Source organism: Piliocolobus tephrosceles, chromosome 12 (genome assembly GCF_002776525.5).
Source record: "Piliocolobus tephrosceles isolate RC106 chromosome 12, ASM277652v3, whole genome shotgun sequence".
In the NCBI taxonomy this organism is placed as follows: domain Eukaryota; kingdom Metazoa; phylum Chordata; class Mammalia; order Primates; family Cercopithecidae; genus Piliocolobus; species Piliocolobus tephrosceles.
The window spans coordinates 55,374,234-55,380,150 of record NC_045445.1 but is presented as its reverse complement, the minus strand read 5'-3'; the positions used below and the strand labels follow the sequence as shown (position 1 = coordinate 55,380,150).

General features: G+C 37.8%; 1 pseudogene; it reads left to right on the top strand.

The window, feature by feature from the left end:
• Positions 1–1,365: 1,365 nt before the first annotated feature.
• Positions 1,366–1,859, top strand: LOC116418983 (annotated as a pseudogene).
• The last annotated feature ends 4,058 nt before the right edge of the window (positions 1,860–5,917 follow it).

Below are 5,917 nucleotides of genomic sequence, written 5' to 3'. Positions count from 1 at the left end.
ACCACTCAAGGAATATGAAATTCAATCCAATTTCCCGTTTAATGAGCACCTATGATGCTGCATCTATAAGCACCTATGAGCTGTTATGGTGGCAATGTATTGAGAATCCAAAGTAAAGAAGACATCATTCCTGCTCACAAAAATCTTATAATCTCAAACTGAAAGGAGAAAGGAGAACTACAGAGTACACAATAATTAAAATACTCATATTTAACTAGATAAGCAGTGGGCGAGGGAGGAGAGAGAGAGAGAGAAAATGTAGCCTTTCCACTATTTGGTGTGTAATGCTCTACGATTAGCATGATAATGGAGGATAGGAAATTGAAATTCTATAGTCACAGTCCCCACTTAACTGTCACAGGGTGAACAACTCTCTGTGCTGAGTGTGATTCTTGGGTTTAAGGTCTATATTTTTTGTACAATCTGGTTCCTACATGCAAGTTAATTACTTTATCTACTGTTCAACCTAAGGGATAAACTTCCTGAGACATTTCTTTTCAAGATCAATTTGAAACTATATGAGTTTTTTATTTTCTTCTTATATCTTTAGAACCCCACTCCCAAGTGAGGTTTGATTCCTCTGTTTAACTAACTAGGAATATGATCATAATGGAGTACAAGAGGGATTAAATTCTTCCCAAGGGTGGGAAAGTGAAGGTTTCAAAAAGGATATGGCCTATGAAGAGTAAGATTTCAAGAGAGAGATTTTAAAAAAATTCTATTATAGGCAAAGTGAGTAGTCAACCACTATGCAAAGGTATAAAAGCATCCAATGTGTGACAAGTATGGACAATGTAAGTAGACTGGAGTAGGTAGTGAATGAGGCATTTGAGGGCAGTCATGAGAGGTAAGGCTAAAAAGCTAGGTAAAGTTAGATAGTGGTAGTTCTAAGAAGTACAGCCTTTGCCCTGTAGGTGGTCACAGTCAGTGAAGGTTGTTAGTGAAGTGATATCATACTTGTGTTTTAGAAGGGTAATTCTTAGCTGCTACCTCATGCCTCTGACCTGGCAGAAGTTTCTTTTTGTTTTCCAGAAAACCACAAGAAGAGAGTATAGACAGCTGTTGCAGTACATTGAGCTCCATAGAGATAGCAGTGAGGCAAGCAAGAGAGAGCCAGATGGGCAATGGGTGACTCCGTGCATTGCTGAGCAAAAATAACTAAATGTGGGCAAAGGAGGTCCTAAGAAGCCGAGAGGCACACTGCCATCATATGCATTCTTTTTGCAAACTTGTTGGGAGGAGCACAAGAAGAAGTACCTAGATACTTCAGTCAACTTTTCAGTTTTCATTTTTTTTTTTTTTTTTTTTGCCTTTTGTTTTTTGAGAGACAGATATCGCTCTTCACCAAGGCTGGAGTGCAATGGCGTGCTCTTGGCCCACTGCAACTTCTTAGAGTTTTCAAAAAAGTGCTCTGAGAGGTGGAAGACCATGTCTGTGAAAGAGAAAGGAAAATTTGATGACAGAAAGACAGACAAGGCCCATTGTGAAGGAGAAGTAAAAACATATATTCATCCTAAAAAGGAACCAAAAAGAAACACAAGGATCCCAATGTACTCACGAAGCATCCTTCAGCCTTTTTCTTGTTCTCTTCTGAATATTGCCACAAAATCAAAAGAGAACACCCCAGCCTAGCTGTTGGTGATGTTGCAACAAAACTGGAAGAGGTGTGGAATGACACTGCTGCAGATGACAAGCGCCCTTATGAAAAGAAGGCCATGAAGCTGAAGAAAAAATACTAAAGGAAAAATGCTAAAGAAAAACCTGATTCAGCAAAAAAGGGAGTCATCAAGGCTGAAAAAAAAAACAAGAAAAAGAAGGAAGAGGAGGATGATAAAGAAGATGAAGATGATAATGAATAAGTTGGTTCAAATAGTTTTTTTCTTCTCTATAAAGCATTTAACACCCCTGCACATAATTTACTCCTTGTAAAGAAAAAATGGAAATTTCAGGCTGTCTAGGATTTGTTTATAAAATGTACCGTGTCTCTTATGTGTACAGTTAACACACTACCAAATGTGTCTTTAGATAGTCCTGTCCTGGTGGTATTTTCAATAGCCACTGACCTTGCCTGATACAGTATAGGGGCTGTATATTGGCATGGAAGTTTAAAATATGTTCTTGTTAATATACAGCACAAATTCGTTACATATGATGAAATGGTTTGGCTCTGTGTCCCCACTCAAATCATCTTGAATTGTAATCCCCACGTGTCGAGGGAGGGACCTGGTGGGAGATGATTGAATCATGGGGGTAGATTTCCCCTTTGGTGCTGTTCTCTTGATAGTGAGGGAGTTATCATGAGATTTGGTTGTTTAAAAGAGTGTGGCACCTCTCCCCTCTCTCTCTTCCTCCTTCTGGGGCCATGTAAAACATGCCTGTTTCCCTTTCACCTTCCACCATGATTGAAAGTTTTCTGAGGCCTCCCCAGCCATGCTTCCTCTACAGCCTGCAGAACTGTGAGTCAATTAAACCTCTTTTTTATAATAAATTACCCAGTTTCAGGTATTTATTTTTAACAGTATGAGAATGGACTAATATACCTTCCTTATGATTTTCTTAATAACATTTTCTTTTCTGGTTTACTTTATTTTTGGGAGAAAACAGTTTATGATACATATAAAAACTATATTTTTGTAAAAAATACAGTTTTTACTGTATTTTATAAAAAATAAGTACTATATTTTGTAAAAAACTGTATTTACTACAAAACACTATTTTTGTAAGCATACAGTTGATGATACATATAACATACAAACTATGTATCAATAAACTGTTTACGTTTATTATACCAGACAAGGCTTCTGGTAGACTAAGCTATTAGTAGTTATGTTTTTGCCATGTCAAAAGTTATACACAAATTTTCAACTGCGTGGGAGGTCAGCATATCTAACCCCCATGTTGTTAAAGGGTTAGGTGTATTTTGTGGGAACAGTTAAATTACAGATACCCAGATATTCAAGGGCCAAAAAGGATACAGGCGAGCATGGTACCATTTATATATTTTTGTCACGCTTCTTGGGACAGGAGATAATAGTGACAGTGGCATTGGAGCACTTCTGTGAAAGAATGAGTCCTTCTTGAACAGAGGCAGTAGGAGCTATGCCTGCGAAAACAGAACCCTAACATAGCTTTAAGGGGTCCTAGTGACCATCTAGTCCAAGGGTATACAAATTATAACCTGCAGGTCAAATCTGGCTATTTCTTATACAGCCCTAAGAGTGATTTTTACATTTTAAGAGGGTTGTAAGTGTGTGTGTTGGGGAAGGGGTGTGGATATACAACTATATATGTGGTCTGCAAAGCCCACTTAGTTTTCATCTGCTCTTTTAAAGGAAAATTACCATAGACTAATTTTAACCTTTTCATATTATAGGTAAAAGCTAAGGTTTATTTATTCAACATATACCTACCTATATACATATATAAAATGACCTCTGAGCATTCAACCTAACGCCACTGAGCAAATATTATTTTCCAAATATTTATATTAATTTTATTTAGGGAATCAGAGAGGGCCAAATTTGAATACCCTTAAAAGTCAGGCATGTTCCATGGCACATGGTACAGCACACATTTGTTACATTTTGGCACACCTCCCACCCATTTATTTTATGGTAGCAATACCTTCAAATACCCTTGGGGAATCATTGATCTACATCATTTAGCTGGAACTGATCTCACCTAGTCCTCCAGGATAGGGTTATCTTATTGGCCTAAGGCAATGAAAACATCCCATGCCTCTGGCCACAGTGATTACATTAAGGATGGGCATATGACTTACTACAAAGGTCTGATAATCAGACCCAGTTCTTTATGTTAGCCCTTTTAGAAAGAGGAATATTCACTCTCTTTCCTGCTGAGTTAGAACATGGAAGCAAAAGTCCTGGAAATATGGACACCCACACACCATACAATCGAAACATGAGAATGAAGTCAACATAAAGGATTGAGAAACTGTGAGACAGGGTCTGGTGACATTGTTTGGAACCCCTGGATCAAGCTGTACCTGAAATATATTGATTAGGAGGATCAATACATTCCTTTTAATTAAGTTTATTTGAACTTTTTATAACCAAACTACATTGAGCATTTATAACCAAATTGCAACCCATGGGCAAAATCCAGCTCACTGACTGTGTTTGTATGGCCGATGAGCTAAGAATAGTCGTATTCATTTTTAAATGATTGAAATAAACAAGAAAAACAAAAGACAAATACTATTTTATGACACAGGAAAATTATGTGAAATTTAAATTTCAGTGTCCATAAGTGCCGTTTTATAAAAACACAGCTACTCATTCATTTATGCATCATGTGTGTCTGCTTTTGTGCTACAGTAGCAGTGTTGAGTAGCTGTGACAGAGACTTTATGGACAACAATGCCTAAAATATTTATAATTTGGCCCTTTACAGAAAAAGCTTGCTGCCCCCTGGTCTAACTGAAGCAGCTGACTCCCAAGAGTTTTTTTTGTTGTTGTTGTTGAAGGTTTCTGTTGATCTCCTAGGTAGATAGCAATGGGGCACACTGAAATGTATGATTCTATCTAATATTAAAGAGTTGCAGTACGATCAGCGACAGAGAGGTAGGGATCACTTCTAATCACTCAGGGAATAATTAAGTAGGTAAAGAATTTATTCACTATCAGGTAGGAGAAATTGTCAGTAAGAACAGAGAATCTGAGTAAGTCGTTAAATGTCATCAGGTGAAATGTTTTCTACGTGAAGCCTTGGAGAATCTATCTTATATTACCTGCTATAGAGGCAGGGCATGAAAAGGGGAACTAATATTAATTCATTTCCTATAATACATTAGATACCATCCTAGATTTTTTTTATGTTATGTTTGACTCATCCTCAAAACAATCATATAAGCTAGGTCATATTATTATTCTAGTTTTAGGATGAGAAAACTGAGATTTTGCCTTACTTTACTCAGCTAGAGAATACCAGAGCTGAGATTTGAACACAAATATATTGGATTCCCAAATGCATGCTTTCTGTGCTACATCATAGGTTGGAAGAATCTGAGAATGAGAAAAACAAAGGAATTCTAAAAGTATGAGGATTGTAGGAAACTGAGTTAGAATATTCTATTTGGGAGCTTCATTAAACAAGAATTATAAACTGATGGAAGAGAGTCCTTTTCCAGTAAGAGGTAGCGCTTTTGAGAGTGAAAAGGAGCACTATAAATAATTATGCTGGGCCAACAGAATTAATCTGAGCTTGTCTTGGGCTAAACAGAATGTATGGTGACCCTAATTAGTAATAACAAGGGCCATCTGATGATAGGCGGAGTCATGACAATGAAGCAGTGACAAATGATGAGATTATATCAAGGTCAGCTGACATCATTGGAGCAGAGACTGCATTGGGATGGAGGAGATAAATGAATGCTAGCAGCTGCTCAGGACAATTATAGTGCCAATCCTGGAAAAGGCATAAGACACCAAGCTACCCAGCTACCTTGCTAGGGTGGTAAGGGAAGGAATTGAGGGGATTGGATTCTGGGTTTTTTTTTTTATTGAGATCAGAGTTAGAAATTACTATCACTGTAACTCAGCCCCCCATTAGAATCCCCCAAGCTGGGGAATCAGAGGTTAAACTTACCACCAGGAATATTCCTTTTCCTTTTTAAGAGCAAGGATCAAAAAGACCAGCGTAGGTTTGCAACTCCTAGCTAGCTTGCAGGTAGCTATTGTGTGGATCCGTCTGAGACATACCTGATTGGGCTTCTCTGAAGAAATAGCTGAACAATAGCAACTCTCATCTTGCCTTACTTTACTCAGCTAGAGAATACCAGAGTTCATTCCAGATATACTTCCTAGTTGGTCCCAGCCTTGTACCTGCCTATAGGGAATTGCATCCTCATTACCACCTCACATGGTTTTCCAAGGCAAACAAACAAGGTTTCTATTTA